Source organism: Oryzias melastigma, linkage group LG19 (assembly GCF_002922805.2).
Source record: "Oryzias melastigma strain HK-1 linkage group LG19, ASM292280v2, whole genome shotgun sequence".
Taxonomy (NCBI): Eukaryota; Metazoa; Chordata; class Actinopteri; order Beloniformes; family Adrianichthyidae; genus Oryzias; species Oryzias melastigma.
Window position 1 is genome coordinate 9,722,225 of NC_050530.1, and position 19,061 is coordinate 9,741,285.

The window sequence follows — 19,061 nt, forward strand, 5'->3', positions numbered from 1 at the left end:
CTGAAGCGTGTTTTTGGATTGTGGGAGGAAGACATAAAACTCCAGAAAGGAAGGTTCCAGCTGGGATTCAAACCAGAGTACAGTATTTTGAATTACCATTGCTGTGTTATCTGCTAATTCTAATAGATGTGTGCCAAATAAAGGTGTGTGCCAAAATAGAATTGATGAGGCTCATATGCTTGTCCTTCATTCAGTTGTAAATATTTTTTGAAAGCATCAATTTGATTTTTTTAGGAATGATTAAAACATTGAAAATTTTTTATTTAATTTAATTTTTTTAATAAAACAATTTTCTAGAGCTATCCAACTCCAAAACAAATTTGCAGATAACATTTGGGTCTTTGCAATCATCCATGTTTAACAGAGGAGGAACTACTGAGACCTTGACTGTGGAAAAGGTCATTTTCAAACCAGCCAGTTGCGCCTTTGTAAGGGCTCAGCACAGACATCAATGGTTGGAGATTAGGACACATCCTCTGAGCAAACATACCAATAAATGTGTAAAGGAGGGGTCTGTTAAGCTGCAGCCCTCCAGAGATGCGTCCCCAGCTGTGTTTACCCATCCCAGTATGGTCTACTTAAATCCCACAACACCCACCTACCTAGATAAGCTTTAAACCTGTTGGTCAGAGTGGGACAAAAAAAAATCTTCTAAAAGTCAAGAAAAATTGAAAAATCAACAAAAATCATGTTTTTATACTGCAAAAAGAACGTTTAAAATGTTTGAATACTTATTTTTTTGTTTAAAAATGTCATGTTTTCACAAATTCACAATGTTTAACTAAGTTTATCCAGATTTTCATGTTTTTGTGTGGTTTAAATGTCTCAAAGTGATCAAACAGCCACTTAAAAGTTCAGGTTTATGTTGTTGCTTACATTTAAAATCAATGCTCTTCCCGATTAATTCATTGTTCCTTTACATCACATGTGTCAAAGTCAAGGCCCAGGGGGCCGGATCTGGCCCTCTGGGTAATTATATCCGACCCTCCAGATCATTTTATTTTATTGTTATTATTGACCGATGTTATCTTGCGCTCATTTCTAACTTGTATAATTTTGACAAAACATTTTTTTTTGGATAGTAAAATATTGAAAGTTATTGAAGGTTTAAGTTGATTTATTCTGGAAGAATATTCCTGCCTTTTTATTATTCATAATTATGTTAAAAAGTTACTGTTTTAAATTTTAATAAATTTGCATTCTAATACCTTTGTGGACCATTTTTGGCATTTACTTGAATTTTTTAGGCTATTTTGGAGTTTAGCAAATATTTCAGCTTCATGCTAGCTGTTTTGGCTAATTTAGCCTTTTTTTGGGGTTTTTTTTGTGGCTGTTTTGGTGTTAGGCTAATATTAACACACGAGCTGTTTTGGCTAATTTAGGCCTTTTTCCGTTTTTAAGGCTATTTTGAAGTTTAGCTTTTTTCAGCTACATGCTAGCGGTTTTGGCTAAACTTTTTTTCTTTTTTTTTAGTTTTTTTTGGAAAATTTGGCATTTGGCTAATATTTTAGCTGGTTATCAGCTTCAGTGATTTCAGCTATTAGCTTCAATGATTTCAGCTATCAAATCAGCATTTTCATCTATCAATTTCAGCTTCTTCAAATATCAGCACTAGCATCTTCGGTTGCCAAATTCAGCTTACAGCATTCACACTAGTATTATTGCAGGTAATGCTATATATCTAGTTCATAATTATGTTGAAAAGTAACAGTTTTAAAGTTTAAAAAAATGTGTTTTTGAGTGTTTAATAAATGTTTATCCTGTTCAGCCCATGACCTAATGGCGTGTTTTGGATTTTGGCCCTGCGCGATTGAGTTTGACACCCCTGCTTTACAACATCCCAACCGTCCTCTGCAGTCTACCTCAGCAGACCCAACGGCTGCCCAACGCACCAGCTGGCTCAGCTTCCAGTAACCCTGGCAACCAGACCAGGAAGTTGCCCAGCTCCTTTGGCACAGCTAAAAAGCTGCCCTTTCCTCGTGACATCTTTTCTTAATGCCTGTGTAGTCGTTTTCCTATTTGGCATCACCCTACACTATTGAGCGCCAAAATGCCCAGGCTGAGAGAAAGAGCGAACACGCTCTCTTTTGCATGAAGGGAAACCTTAGGTTCAAATGGGTAAAACAAAAGCAACAATTCTCTTCTATGGTGGCCCTTTGTTTGGTGGGTTTGCTCATTTTAAGAAGGGTATAGTCTCTAAGACCCACGGTAGTTCATTCAGGTTGAATGCAACAAGAACAGTTTGGTATAAAAAAATAATTCCCCTGCTTAACACATAAGAGGATTGACGAGAGAATAATAAACAACAAATAACTGCGGTCAAATCAATGTTTGCAGACAGCATCTTTCACAAATTCTTTAATCATTCAAATGTAAACCTACTGTGAGTCCCCTTAAACACTCCATGAGTGTTTTTTTTTTACTGTGAGACCAAAGAAAACCACTCATGGAGGGACACAAAAGTCCAATGTCAATCACAGTTTTCTCTTTATGTCCACCAAATCGGGTTTATAAGCCCCTTATTTGAGATCTCTGGTTATTTTTTCTTTTTTTTATGTAATTAAAATAAAGCTGTCAAAACAATTAATCACAATTACTGAGTGGAAATTAGTGAAAAATCGATTCATTGATATATTGTGATATTTCATCAGGCGATACTTGAATCGATTTAAAATGCTGACAAGATAATATTTAATAAATTATTTGTGAGTGTCCTTCAGCGTCTTACTTTTGTTTTCCATTTGTACTACTTAGTATGACTTCGTTTTTTTGTTTTCAAAGTAATACTCTTAAAAGAAAAAAAAAGAAAAATTGTTCTGGTACAGTCTTGGGATATATTGCGATATGTATCCCAAGATGTGTATCACAATACATATCATATCGTCAGATTCTTGCCAATATACACCCCTAGCGTAAATCTATCCATTGAAGTGAAGAAAAAGAGGCAAAGGTGATGATAGTAACCAAAAATGGAAAAAGATATATTGTTGAAGTGCTCATAACACTCAGGGACACTTATAATTTAATTAACACATGTTAATTTGCACATTTTTAATGAGACACGTTTCATCAGTGATAACAAAAAAAATTGTTTAAAGTGTATCTGCATTCATTAGTTTGCTTTTATAACATTTTGGCACATTTGGATTATTTAAAATTTAAAGTTGGGTTCATAGTTGAAGTCAAAGGTCATAAACTTTTAACATCAGTATTAACTTGTATTTTTGCCAAAAAGCATTACGTCATTTGACAGGGTTTTGACTTCTTAATTAGACCAAGAACAAACCATATAATTTGTGTAACCTCTATGTTGAAAAATATAAACAAAATTTTGTTTAAAATTGGTGCCTGCTTTTGGCTTGAGCTCATTCAGCAAACTGAGGTTGAGAGCAAAATCTCTTGTGGTTTAGCTAATCAAAATGCAAGATATTTTATCATTACTGTTTTTTGGGGGGTCTATTAAAAGGAAAAAAAAGCTAATTTTGCCGAGTTTGCACAATTCCAAAGCCAGAAGTTGGTGTGTAATGGTGTTCGTGGCTTCAAGTTGGCATCAATCAAATACAAATTATACTCTGTGATGAAATAAATTCAGGCGTGACGCAAAACTTTGTGTATTTAACTAAAATAAAGCAATCCAGAAAATGATCATTACTCATGAAGACCCCAATCATCTGTGACTGGTTTGTGGATTTGATTTACAGCTCTAGTTAAGATCGCTCATCTCAGCGTCCCTCAGGATAAATGGGAGAAAGTCCTTCCCGGTGTTGAAAAGAGTTTAATAAACCCAAAATATAAACATATTTTAAATCAGACTGGATTCATCTGAGATTAAAGTTAAAATATTTAATCCAGGGACTCCTGTGTGGCTCTAATGATGGATCACTTGTTTTGTCTCCATCAATGCACATCTTCTGGCTTCCCATAAATATTTTCTCTCCCAGGTGTGAAATAAATGTACATCTGATCTGCATTTAGATCAGAGCATGTTCTCAGGATAGACATTTTTGCAACAAAAAAATAAGTATTCTTTTTCATTTTGGGAACATTTATAATTGTTGGCTCTAGTCAATAACATCAACTTTTGGATAATATTTTTTCTTGTTTTTTTACTATTGTCTCACAGAGGAAGGCTCTGGTTTAGACTGGTTCCCTGTACATGTGTGGGTTTTCTCCGTGTCCTCCCGCCATCCACAAACATGTTTACTTTGTTTGTGCATGAATGAAAATTCCCACACGTTATTCTGAGATGTAAACTTCCCCGAGGCTAAACCTAAAAAATGAATCAAATAGTGACATTAGGCTTCATTAGTTATTTGGTAATTCTAAAAATGGCCCCTTAGGTGTGGCTGTCTGTCTCTCTGACTCTGCAATGGAAAGGCAAACTAGTCAGCATGTATCCTACCTTCGCCTGACAGTGGTTGGGATAAGCCCCAGCAACCTTACCCTAAAGGGAATGAGAAGGTTTTGAAAGGTTTGACAAAAATCACATTTTGTAATGACGCCCATCATGGAGAGATGAAGGAATGGTTGCAGATTTGCCTTTAGAAAAACTTTGATTCACATTTGAAGCTTTGATTAAACTAAAGTTCTTTATTTGATCTGTTGTTGCATTTCATAGTGTGGTAACTTAAAGAAAAATCAAGTTATTTTTAAAAGTGTACTGTATTTTTAGACATAAGTTAGAGCTATTTTCTTTTATTTTGAAAGATGGCTTACTAAAATGTTGTCTTTTTTATTTTTTTAAGTTTTAATTGAAAATTGATTTATTTCGTTGTAAAAAAAAATATATTTAAATATTAAATAAAGAAATGATCCAATGTAATAAAAAATGGGGTGTATGGTGTTTTCAACGTGTTTTTTGAGCATTTTTTTCATGATGGAGGGCATACATAAAGTAAATTAAGCCTAAAATGGCATTTCTGAGCAAATTTGTAATCAATTTGTTGTGAATCAAGAACAGATGAAAAAATTCAGTTGGAAAAAGCTTGTAGGTGTGACATAGAACCTAGAACATCAAGCCACAAGTCCCCTTCTTCGCTTCATTCTGATACATCTTGTAGATGACTAGATCCCTTTATGTCTTTGTAAATGCTTCGTAAAAGCTGGTATCTGGATCAAAGCTGTATGACTGGATATCTCCGATATTGCTCACCATTTTTGCTGCATCTATATTGTTATGTTGGGGGTGTGAGTGGGGGTTTGCTAGTGGGAGAGAGTGTAAAACAAAGGGATGATGGGAAATGGGGGCAGGCTTGGTAACTACACAACTCAGAGGTAAGTTTTAATGAACTCTGCAGAAACTATCTAAGAAAGCAGCTATTAAAAAATGACTAAAACATAATTAAAAGACCACTTTTAAAATAGATCAAGAGATATTTGGAGTGGCACTTTAAAAGCATTGATGGTGTCCAAAAACAGCATTTGTTCTTTTAAATTTTGTATTTGTTTAACAAAAGTGGAAGTGGGAGCTGTCTTACTCCCACTATCTTACTTATTTTTAAGGTTTTTCTTGCATTATCAACACGCCTTCAATTATTCATCATGAAAAGCTGAAGATTCTGAAAACATAAATATTTACATGTGGATTTCTTTTGTGGCAAAGTTCACAGATTTAAGAATTTAAAAAAATATACTATGATGATAGCCTTCAGACAAAATGATAAATTTCTGCATCTGCAGGTCTGACAAAACTTTCACCGTTTGACTTGTGTTGGTTCACTAAAACATCTGAATTTCAAACTAAGGAGTCTGTTTTCCAAACTTTCAGTGTTAGTTCAAAAATGTTTCACACTCCTGGGGGTGAACAGGTGACTGAGGCACCCCCACTTCTCAAAACACCCACACTAAGATAGATTGATGTGTGATGACTGTGGATGGAGGGAGCAGCTGCCGAGTGGCTCGTATAAGTGGCGGGCAGGACGCTTTTCAGTGGATGCTTGGCTTTTTGGAGGGAAACTGCAATCATGACGCAAAAGAATAGACTTTGCCTGTCATGTCTTCCTCACAGCATTTCTATTTTAATGAGAAAAAACTCAGAAAAACATACATTTTAATAGCCAAAGTTTTTTCATTTATTTGTAAATTTTGACTCTTATTTTTACTCGATTTTCTCACAATTACATTTTTATGTGCATTAAATTCTCTGATTGTGCATCTGGATTAAACTATTTTTTTCTTTATTTATTTGAAATAATGATTGAATGTTGTGACATAAGTGGGGCACCAAGCAGTAACTTTCCCTCCCTGTCCACTGATGCCCCATCCCCCCTGCCCTCGTGCGCAGCTTCCCCCCTTTAACTCTTAAAATGTCCCCTGAGGTCGTGCTCTTCAGGTCACCCAACCCCTCCCTGCCCCGAGGCCCCAAACTTCCCCAACACAATCCACAGGAGCTAAAGCAGACATAATGAGCAACCGGCTAATACTGTGCATGTGTGGGGGGGGTGTTTGCTCTGCGGTCTTCTTTTTCCTGCAGGTGTGAAAACTATACCTGAACTTCTCACACTGAAATTAGCCATGTTGTATTTGAGGTTTTAAAGGCGACTTTGGAATAAATCAAGCTAAAAACACAGAGGTGTGTGTTGAGTCCTTAAAGGTTAAACTATAGAGGGTTTCTGGCCTTTTGAGAAAGGAAATTGTATTTTTGGAGATCACTATGTCTCTTTGAAAAGCTTGATTTAAAGCCAAAAAGTGCATAACAGACACTTTGAATCTTTAATTTGTCAGCAAAGCAATCGAAATAGCAACCTAAAAAAAAGTATCGAGATCTTTTGTGAGGTCAAGTCTATATCTCAATGAAATGTTTATTTATTTTAGCTATATTTCTTAATTTTTTTTTAGGAAAACTGATTCATGCTTTGACCGATACTGGACAGCGGCCATGTTTCCTTGACATCGGAAAGTTTAAGCAATTATGTGGAAATTGGCTGATGCTCGAGGAAACTGGCAAAGAAGAGCAGGGCTGAGTAAGCCATTATAAAATAGTTTCTGTGTTAAAGTCATAGCTGCTGAATATGTAGGTAGAGCACATGTTAAAGTCAAGGCCCGGGGGCCGGATGCGGCCCTACGGGTAATTCTATCCGGCCCTCCAGATCATATTGTTTTATTGTTATTATTGGCCCGATGTTATCTTGCGCTTCTTTCTAACTTGTATAATTTTGACCAAATATATTTTATGTTAAAAAGTTAGTTTTAAAGTTCTAAAAATTGGCATTCTCCTAGCTTTTTGGACTATTTTGGAATATACTAAGATTTTTTTGGCTATTTTAGAGTTTAGCTAATATTTTAGCTGCATGCTAGCTGTTTTGGCTAATTTAGGCTTTTTCAGTTTTTTAGGCTATTTTGAAGTTTAGCTATTTTTCTTAGCTAAATACTAGCTGTTTGGGCTAACCTACGATTTTTTTTATAGTACTTTTTTATAGTTTTTATACTAATTTGGCATTTAGCTAATATATTAACAGGCTATCAGCTTTCAGCTAGTAGCTTCAGTGATCTCAGCTATCAGCTTCAGCGTTTTTTGCTTTCAGCTTTAGCGTTTTTAGCTATCAATTTCAGCAAAAGTTACAGTTTTAAACTTTTATAAATTTACTTTTAGAGGGTTCGATAAATGTTTATCCTGTTCAGCCCGCGACCTAAGGTGTGTTTTGGATTTTGGCCCCCTGTGTGATTGAGTTTGACACCTCTGATTTAGAGTCTTAATCTTGAGGTCTGGATAAGATCAGTAATTTTTTAACTGATTTAACTATTTCCAAAAAAATATAGAGATAATACTCACATCAGCTCTTCATCTGAAGGCCGGTTGTGTTCTTATACTTGGGCAACTTTTGACATACAATAGTTATTTGTCATCATGCAAAGTCACTGAAAAGCAGCGTTCTAAGGAGTGTTTAGTCTGCAGATTCCAATTTGGGTGATAATCAGATCAGAGTGAGGAGGTTGACAAATGACCAGAGACAAGCTCTGGATCCTGGAGGAGGGGAGTAGCCGCCAGGGGTTAAGGTTAGGGGTTCAGAGGTTAGCTTTTGAGAACCGCTCAATCGAAGGACCATTAAATTCTATCTTTGTGCATTTCTTAGCGAGGCATCGCGGTTCCATTGGATGCACTGCGTCAATGCCGCGTCCACGCTGAGTAAAAGCAACAGTGCATGTTTTGGAATTGCTGGACCTTCACCCCAGATCAGGGAAGCGGTGAATGAGTGACACTTAGAGGCTAAAATTAGTCAAAATTCTTGGAAATATTTATATAACCTATTTTTCAATTACAATTTGCACAAAAATGATCTTATCTGTGATGTAAACAAAAAATCAGCTATGATCTCAATTTAAACGTTTTTGCATCTCCTCACAGTGTGTTATCATGTGTAAAGTATGTCGTCTCCGGGGCGTCTTGCTTTGTTTTCCTACGCCTGCCGTCCAAATTTCCATCACAAACATCTCACCCCGACTGACCCTTCGCTTTCTGTTTGTGAAGAGGCCCTGATTAGCCAGCATACATGTGCAGATAGGCTCAAAATCCTCCAGTCGGGACCATGCCTGAATGTGTGTGTGTGCATGCAACAGACAGGGAAGTGCATAAGCTCATGCATATGTGCATCATTGCAACAATTCAGGCTTGTGCTTAAAGCTCTAATTATTCAGCAAATTCAGTCCTTTTTTTGCCTCCTTGCTTGTCTGCTTGATGACAAATGAAACCACCTCTGTTGAAGAGTCACTCAGTCAAAGCAGACTCTGTTCTGTTTCTTTGCAATCAGTGTCAGGATCTGCCAACCCCCCGTCTGGCCCCAGATAAAGGAGACGAAACTAACAAGCAGCGGTTCGATAAATAATTCTTCTTTTTCTGAATAAAAACCAGAAGCAATTAACAAAATTACTTAATAAATAGTTTTTTCTGCACCTGTTAGATACATTCAAATCCACCTGTTATCCTGAGAACATTACGCTACACAAGCAACTACACCCTGAGGGATTGGTGATCCGATACCCCTGAAGTGAGGTGTGTGTTTTTGTGTGGGTCAGAGGGGGTTGAGGTTTACCGGAGCCAGGGCGACACAACATTTCCCCCCTAAAGGGTTATCCTCGTTCAAAGGGTACCTCATTTGCAACAGATGCAAAGCTACGTTTTGAAAAAGGCAGGTTCATTGTTGAGGTGGAGGACACTGAAGCGCAGGTGCTGAGAGAGCGGACGGATGTGTGTGTGTGACAGCGTTTAAAGAAAATGCGATCAAAAGGGAACCTCAAGGACAAGCAGCACGTCAGCAAGGATTCTGAATGGAGTCGCTGAAAGATGATGGGAGATAAAAGAAGGCTGAATGCAATTATAGTCCTTTGCAGGGATTTAATTGTCTTCCAGAGGATAAAATGCAAAAGTTCTCCAGTTACAACTACTGTCAATTTTCTTTTTTTTTTTAACCAAAAGCAACATTACTTTAAAATGTATTTAATGGGATGAAATTGTTACATAAATTTCCAAGTAAACTATTGCAATAAATAAAACTATGAAAAGACTTACTTTATATAACACAACAATAGCTGAACATCATTTGTTCTGATGACCTCAATAATCTCTCAAACCCTGAAGCAGTTTGAATTATTTCTGTGATGTTATAAAACTTACAGGAACACTTAAGGTTTGGAAAGAAACTGAGATTTTACAGCCAAGAGGGCTGAGCTTTCACATCTGAGCTTCATTTGATTGTTTATTTATTTGGCTGTTGGAAATTCTTTAATAGCTACAGCAATTGTTATTTATAGTTAACCTAATGTCGAACTCGGTTTAAGAAGTATTTGATCCTTTTTGCACAAATTTGTGAGTATGTGTGAAGAGTTTAGTGAAAATGCAGCTTCAGGGCGAGAGGTCGAGGAGGAGTCGGTTAGTACAAACTACAAAACACACCTTAGGTCAGGAGCCGACCAAGATAAACATTTATTCAACACTCTAAAACTACAATTTTTAAACTTTAAAACTTTAACTTTTTAACATAACTATGAACTAGATAAATAGCATTACCTGCGATAATGCTAGTAGTGCTTTAAGCTGAATTTGGCCTCTGAAGGTGATAGTGCTAGTAGCTGAAGATGCTGAAATTGATAGCTAAAAACGCTGAAGCTGATAGCTGAAATCACTGAAGCTAGAAGCTGAAAATGCTGAAGCTAATAGGCAGCGAAAATATTAGTTAAATGCCAAATAAGCATTAAAAACTAAAAATAAAAAGCTTAGGTTAGCATTTAGCTGAAAAAATAGCTTGGTCAATCTGCCATTTTTATGGCCAATTTCATTAAACAAAAACAATTTAACATCATAAAACAAAAGAAAAAAAAGATTTCTGTGTTTCAACGTTGCTAATTCACTGCAGTTTTTTCTTTTACCACCAAAATAAAAAAAATTAAAAACATTTATACATGAGCATCATCTGGATTAGTTTGAATTCGCCTTTAATGAATGTTACAGGTGTTTTAGTAAAACTGGAAAGTGAAGGCAAACCTATAGGACAGGAAATTCAAACATTTAACTGGCATCAACTAAATACTAAATTCGTGCTGTTTTAAAACATTGATGTTTTTTAAAGTTATTCTCTTTTTGATTTGTTTTTTCAATATAATAATTTGAAATAAAGTACTACTTCTTGGATGTTCCCTTGACGAAGAAACTATCAGAGGCTGATGTGTGACCATAAAGTTCATGTTTAAAGTTTGACTTCTCTTAAAGTCTGCACGACTTGACAAATGTGGAATCTTCTCTGAAGTCTAAATGATACATCTGCCTTAACCGCCAAAATGTAGTCCCTTTGTGTGTTTCCCCATTGTGTCCAAAGAAAGGTATTCAAATGTGGATGTGGTCAGAGAGCCAACATCTGTCTTTCCTGTGAACAATGTGTAAAACACTATAACTATTGTGAATTTTTGGAGGGATTTTGCTCCTTGTTAGGAGTTTCCCTCCAAACCGATTCAGCCAATTAGAAGACGCATGGGGGGTAGGGGACCCGCAGACAAGACGGACAGCGGTGATCCCCCGTCTGACCCCCGGCTGGGCTCCAACAACACCATCTTCACCACCCCTGAGGCATCAATGAAGCACAACTGGGCTGCAGCAGAGACGACTCATCAGAATCACAAACAGTGGTTTCAACTAAATTCCAACTAATCAGACTCCTAAATGATGAGACATTGATATATATATCCTACACCAGGGATGTCAAACTCAATTGTAAAAGGGGCCAACATCCAAAACGTCAAAAAAAAAAAAAAAATTAAAACTTTAAAAACATAACTTTTTAACATAATTATGCTGTAGCATTACCTGAGATAATGCTAGTGTTAATGCTTTAAGCTGAATTTGTCTGCTGAAGATGCTGAAATTGATAGCTAAAAATGCTGAAGCTGATAGCCAGCTAAAATATTAGCTAAATGCCAAATTAGCCCAAAAAACAAACAAACAAAAAAAACTTAGATTAGCCAAAACAGCTAGCATATAGCTGAAATATTAGCTAAACTCGAAAATAGCCTAAAAAATCTTAGTAAACGGCAAAATTGTCAAAAAATCTAGAATAATGGCAATTTTTAAAACTTCAAAACCATAACTTTTTAATATAATTATGAATAGTAAAAAGGCAGAAATATTATTCTGGAAAAAATAGCTAAACTTCTAAAAAGCTGAAAAAAAACTGAAAAAAAGCGTCAATTAGCCTACGCAACTAGCATATAAATACTAGCCTCACTTCAAAACAGCCTAAAAACCCAAGAAAAAGCCTTAATTAGCCAAATTATGTAGCTTAAATATTAGCTAAACTCCAAAAGAACAGCCTAAAAAAGGCCTAAATCAGCCAAAACAGCTAGCATGTGGCTGAAAAAGTAGCTAAACTTAAAAAAAACTGGAAAAAAATCGTCACTTGCGTCACTTACACAACTAGCAAATAAATATTAGCCTCTAAAACAGCCTAAAAACTTTAAAAAGCCTTATAGCTAGTATGTTGCCTTAAATATTAGTTAAACTCCAAAACAGCCTAAAAAAATGCCTAACGTATCCAAAACAGCTAGCATGTAGCTAAAATTTTGGCCTAAATTCAAATAGCCTAAAAAAATAAATAAAATAAAAAAGCCTAAAGTAGCCAAAACAAGATAACATCGGGGCAGAAATAACAGTAAAATAAAATGATCTGGAAGGCCGGATATAATTACCCAGTGGACCTGATTCGGCTCCCGGGCCCTCACTTTGACACATGTGTCCTACACACTATCAAACATCAGAGCATGAGTTTCAGTCTGGCTAAGATCTAAAGATCTTTGGAGTATAAATTTAGCCAAAAACCTCACATACCACACAAAACATCTTCAACATTCTGTGGCGATTTTAATAAGTTCTTTGGCTTTTTGATCCTCGCCTGCTGCTGCTGATCAAACATTTACAGTGAAAAGTAAAATCCTCAGAGTTAACAGGGACGACTTTTGTGTGAGAAACCACTTTAAAAGAGCCTGGCCTGTTTGAACTCCAGCTAAAGTACTTCCTTGTGTATTTCAAACAGCGAGGAATGTGGGAATCATTACAAAACAAATCAAGGCTACTGATTGCTGGAAGTCGGTTCAATGGCGCTGATGTTTTATAGTGAGATAGGGGAATGGATCAAACCTCTCCTTTCAGATCAGTTTTTATAAAGTCTGAAAAAGTTAGCAAATAGCTAACTATTTGCTCTGCTGTTTAAATGTCTGCTTTGAGCAAAAACTGAGAAACAAATCTAAGAAAGTTAGACAGAACACTGATACTGATACCTTCAATGATCAAGGTTTGATATGTACAATAACATGACCCAAAACTCATTTTTGGAGTTAATTCTTCTAACCTTATTCATCTCTTGCATTCTGTTGTATTTTAGTATCTTTAATGTCTTTATATTTTAATATAATGAAGTGGATTATTATTATAGGTATCCGATATGACTAAAAATGCTTTTATTTTGAAAAAAACAATATTTTTCTTAGTTTTTCTGAAACCAGACCATGTATGTTTTATAAGATTGAGAAACTGTAAACATAAAATAAAAAAAAGTTCATACTTAAAAAGTGTAAAATTCAATAAAACAGACTGATAGATGTGAGCACAATGAGTGGAGGTTCATTTCAGACACATGCAGCATCTTCCCTCCATTTTGCTAATGAAAAGCCCCTCAGGTCACCCAGCTGTGACCTTTAACCCCACACTCTATAATTAGGTTATTTTTGTAGTCTTTTCAGTGAAAGAAAGGCAGTGCAGTAAAGAAAAGGAAAACACAAAAATCACTCAGACTATTTTGATTTTATTTTTGTTTTATTTCAGTATATCCTGAAACTGACAAAAATCTGCACTCCAGAACAAAAGATATTTTTAAAAATATAACTGCAGATCCTGCTAAAAAAAAACATTAATTTTACTTAAAAATGATGTTACTGTGAAGCCAAGTGACTTATTACACATTTAAAAGTCCATTAAAGAGCATTTTTGACATTTTTTGTGTGTTTCCAGCTGTGTTTGCTATCAGCTCTGTCTTCTCTGTTTATCTGATGAAGGACCCTCTTGCATTCTTTTCCCACTGAATTTTACACTAAAACACCCCCCCACATACACAAACACACTTTTACATCTAAGAGGCACAATGAGAAATTTACTGTCATCCAAATAAACACACACACGACGGGCTTCCTGAGAAAATGCAGTGAGAGAACAGGTGTCAGTTTTCACATCCAGCTCTCATGGGGGCTCGCATGGCAAAAATCAGCACAAGTTTGTCTCTCCTCCCGGCGTTTCTCAGAGCCTCTGCTTGCTTTTCCATGCTGACTGCTGTGCAGGAGCCCCTCACCTGCATGGAGAGATGGGAAAATGACACGTTCGCTAATCTCACTGACTCATCACAGAGGAGCGCTTAATGCAGAAACTCATGAAGTGACTTTGATGGAAAAGCATCGACTTCTAAGTAACACGTAAAAAATAAATAAATGAAAAAAAGTAATTTTAGCCTAAAAAATAAAAAGAAATTCACACTGAAAATGCTAGAAAACATGTGTGATTAAATACATTTAACCTAAATGTAGGTTGTAGATGGAAGACATTAACTTTATTTTCCTAGAGAACAAGATAAACATTTATTTAACACTCTAAAACAAAATTTTTAAAACTTTAAAACCGTAACTTTTTAACATAATTATGAACTACTGTACATATATAGCATTACCTGCAATAATGCTAGTGTGAAACCTGTAAGCTGAATTTGGCTGCAGAAGATGCTAGTGCTGATAGTTGGAGATGCTGAAATTGATAGCTGAAAACACTGAAGCTAAAAACATTGAAGCTAATAGCCAGCTAAAATATTAGCTAAATGTCAAATTAGCCATAAAAAACTAAAGAGAAAAAAAAGAAAAATACTTAGATTAGCCAAAACACACAAAGCAGTTGAAAGATATCATTTTTTCAAATGGGCACATATGTTATTTTATTTTGAAAAAAAAAAACTCAAAAAATGTAGTTTTTTTCTGTTTTGTGCAGTTTTAAATGCTGTTTGGATAAGTTTTCCATGGAGGGAAAAACTTTAAACATTAATCATTCATGGATAAAGTTTTAATTTAATTTAAATCCAAACAATAAAACATCATATGAGTTATTTATCAGAGCACAAACACATGCTTGTCATTTTTCTGTCTGACTCTCAGGAGACCAAGGCTTTTTCTCACTTCAGTATCCCTGATCTAAGTGGATTTAAATATTTTTCCCACAATTTAGATTTTTTTTTAATCTTTGTCTTATAGCTGAATATCATAGTATGAGTGCAAGGTCTTGTTGTAATCAAATAGATGACTTTGTGCAGCAAAGGAAAAAGCTGTAATCAGATTGAAACTGAAGTGACATGGTAAACCAGGATTTAAGCTGCATTTCAGAGTTTAAACACATTTAATTTTTGAAGACTGTTTTGTTCTTAATCACTGTGATTGGCAGAAAGTGGTCAAATCGATATTTCATTTTTGGTTGTATTTTTTCAGTGTAAACTTGAGGGTTTATGACGGTCAAAAACGTTTTATTTACTGTGGCTAAGATTCATATTCATGCAGAAGTTAAGGCAGAATTTCACCTCCAGCATGAATTTGGGAATCACATTTTTTGTTTACATGTAAATAAACAGGCACTAAAGTTATTTTCTTTCAACTTTTTTTGTTGATCATATGAATACATATTTCAATATCATAATTTTGCAATACTTTTCTTAATTTTCAATTAAGCTGTCAGCAACTTCTTTCCATTGAAAACCAACAAGCTCTATTATTTGTTGCTTGGTCTTAAGGATCGACTCCAGAAAAAAAAGTGTTTCTGTTGTTTATAACATGTTCTTGTAGCACTTTTTGGATGATGAAGGACATATATAAAGAAAATTAAGATTTCTTTGTTCAAATTATTGTGAATCAGGAGCAGACGAAAAAATGCAGTTTGAAAAATAGCTTACTTGCGACGTAGAACGGACTAGCTCCTTGCTCTGCTACACAATGGGGAGGGGAAAGGGGGCGGAGTTACTCCGTCCCGCCCACAACTCAAACTATATTTAAGAAAATAATAGTTTTGAGGTTTTTTGTGGCTAGAAACTGAATCATTATAATTAAACGCAATTGAACATGTATAAAAAATATGATTTGAGTGGAACTTTAAAGTGTTTCCAGTTGGTTCTGATCTAAAATTTAGCTGAAATTTTGTGTTTTGTGACCAAAAAAAACCTCTTTGTAATTGAAACAGCAGGAAGAGACAGCGAGAGAAAGTTGCAAACAATGTCAAGGTTCCATAAATGCCTCTCACACCACACTGTCGCAACATCCTCTCAAGTGTTTGGACGTGACACCACAAACGGCGGTACAATGTACAGAGCAAATACACACAGGGCCGACACGTGCACGAAAACTCTCGTATGCATAGAGGAGCTTTTTGAAGATGGCTTTGGCGGGTCGGTGAGAACGCAGAGAGCCAGCCCTCTATGGTACGGTGGTTAAAGTATGAGGAAAAGCAGGCAGTGTTTCGTTACAGTCAACGGTGGCCTTGTCTGGGCTGTGGAAGTGAGACTGGCTGTTCTGCTGCTGGTTCACATTAACAGACTGACCTTAAAGTGTAACTCAGACACGGTTTGATTTCAACCTCAAACCTGCAGTTTGTGGTTTTTTTGCAGTTAGGCTGAAATGATCTATGAAACCAACAAATTATGGATCAATTTTAGGAGAATATAAAATTAAATCAACACAAAATTAGCCCCAAAAATGCTTTAAATGTCAGATTATATGATTTTAATTAGACATACTGAAAGCAAATCTGTAAATTTGACTTTGCACGACCACGCTGTGCATACGTGCATGCAGTCCCATATTCAAAGAGTCTCTTTAAGCCCTGATATATTCATTGTGTTTTGACTAAATAACCTCCCAACACCCCACAGCTCTGAGCTTTAAACTCGGCTGCTTTGAAATGCCGCGCGGAAAACAAAGCTTCGTCCTGCTGCAGACAATGAAGCAGCTGGATTTCTGTACATGGCCCTTTGAGCTGGTCTGCAGCTTTATCATAACTCGGTGAGAGGGGGGCCTAGAGTTCAGCAGTCACACACACACCCAACGTGGCTTGGCTCAGGGAGATGGATGGCACCATTGGTTTAAAAGAAGATTTGATTTGGTTATAAATACCGCAACCTGAAAGGGAGGCGCAGCAGGGGAGAGGGGAACGGGCGGAACGACCAGGAGGGGCCAAATACCATCATATCTGCTGTGTCTGAGAAATTCACTGAAGTTCAAAGGAAGCCAACGTGTTTGCTAAAAGACAATTCAGGCTGGAGTATGAATAGAGTTCAAACATACTCAGGTGGGGTAGTTTAACCGCCATTTTAACAATTGAGCTTTAAGTTAATCATCTTTTGATCTATTTTCAAAGCTTACGTAAAAGAATTTTGATTCAAATTTTGCAGTTTTTAGCAAAAAACAAACATAGTGACAGTAGTTCATTAGCAATTTACCTTTGAGTTGTGGGTGGGACCGTTAGCACTATATCAGCCTGCCCCTACTTCCCATCATCCTTTTGTTTACACTCTCCCACTAGCTTACAGGCTACTGGTGCAGCAAAAATGAGCTATATTGGAGCTATCCGGCCGTTCTGTTTTGAGCCATATCCCTACTCAGATTTGGAAAACAAAGACGTTTAGGGATCTATTTGTCTGCAAGTTGATGCATCAGAATGGAGCAGAACAGGAAGTTTGAGGCTTGTCGTAGTTTCTTTTTCCATCTGCATTTTTTCATCTGCTCCAATTCACCACATTAGAATAAAGAAATACTCAGAAATTAAGTTTTCAATCTCAATTTTATTTAGGTTGTAAGGCTATTTTTAGAGTTTATCTAGGAAGAGGCTAACATTTTTGGCTATTATCTACAGAGGTTGGTTAGGCTACTTTTAAGTTTAGCTTATATTTTTAGCAACAGGCTAACGTTTTTTTTTTACCAATTTTACTGAGGATTTTTAAGTTATTTTGGAGTTTAGCTAGTATTTTAGCAATGTGCTAGTTTTTTTTGGCTAATTTGACTCGAGGTTTTTTTATGCTAATTTTGAGTTTAGCTAATATTTTAGCAACATGCTAACATTTTTGGCTAATTTGTTATCTACTTGGGTTTTTTATATTCTAATTTAGAGTTCAGCTTCTATTTTAGCAACAGGCTAATGTTTTTGAATAGTTTAGTTTACTTAGGAATGTAAGGGTACTTTGGAATTTAGCTAGTAATTAAGCAACAAGCTTTTTTTGGTTAATTTGGAATCAACTAAGATTTTTGAGGATAATTTAAGGTTTAGCTCATATTTAAACACCACACTATGTGTTTTTGCAAAATCGCGTATTGAGGATTTTTAAGCCGGATTAAGGGTTTGATGTTCCAATTTGTGTTTTGTAGTTTTTTTTAATTGCGGAATTCAAATATTTTTAATGCTTGAAATGAATCAATAAATCAAATCAAATCCAATTAACATGAATCTATTCATGCAAAACATGCTCCCAAGTAAGTTTGGTACAGAAAAGTTTTACAACTTTGATATCACTTTTCTCCAATTTTATTTACATTTTTAAAAAGTATTTTAAACATTAGAAGATTTTTGGTTTTCTACTCCAAACACAAATTAAGTGTGGTAGATTTAGACTGTTTTCTACTTCAGGAACATTTGTATTTTTTTTTTTTCATTTTCAATTTTATTCTAGTAAAAGTACTATAAAACTGAACCTCATTTTGTCAGATGAACATTTGATGAATGCTTGAAACAGTAAAAGCTTAAAATTTCAAATCATTTCTAAAATTTGAAAGTTCTATTTCTAATCAAAGAGAAGTCTGAGGGGTGACAGAACTTTTAAATGACCGTTAATAAGAACTACCTGAAAAAGTTTTTGTATGTCTGCGTCAGGAGTAAAATTATGAAACAGTCTGGGTAATGAACACAAGTAACGTCAGAACACTTCAGAACACTTTACAAAAACATGGTTTGGTCACAGTATGGAATTTAAGGACATGTCTGTGATCAATGTGTAGAAGTGTGAGGTATGGTGGTGATAACAAACATTTATTTATTATTATCAGTAAGGTTCAAAATAATGTGCCAACATATGAGAATGTGTTGTAAAACCAGCGGGAAAAGTATCCTAATTTTGTTGGAAATGTTCTTATTCTTTTGTTTTTTTAAATAAATAAAAATTCCTTCCTTAAATTGTTCTTGTTCACAACAAATTAAATCAAAGTTGTTTTTTTACCAGTTTAAGATTGGGGTCTAATTATTTGAGCTTTGGTTTAGTTTACTGTTTTACTAATAGGTATATTTCCAATTGTTAACAGTTTAAGGTACTTTAAGGTAAATGCAGGATTTTTCCTAAATAAAATCTTATTTTTATGCAGATATTTTGTTTAGTAGTAAACATTAACTAAGCTTGGAGCACATTCCTTTACATAAAAGTACTTCAGATGTATGTTTGAAAATACCTGCAGGCTTTTTTTAGCCCTCCAATCATGTATGCGCATTCACTCACTCAACACACAAGTTAATTTGTATTTTT

The 19,061-nt window shown here is 35.4% G+C and overlaps 1 protein-coding gene across 1 annotated transcript in view; it reads left to right on the plus strand.

Annotated features, from left to right (window-relative positions):
• Positions 1-19,061, plus strand: part of metrn (meteorin, glial cell differentiation regulator) — a 48,177-nt gene that overhangs the window by 23,436 nt on the left and 5,680 nt on the right. The gene's annotated exons all lie outside the window — the stretch shown is intronic.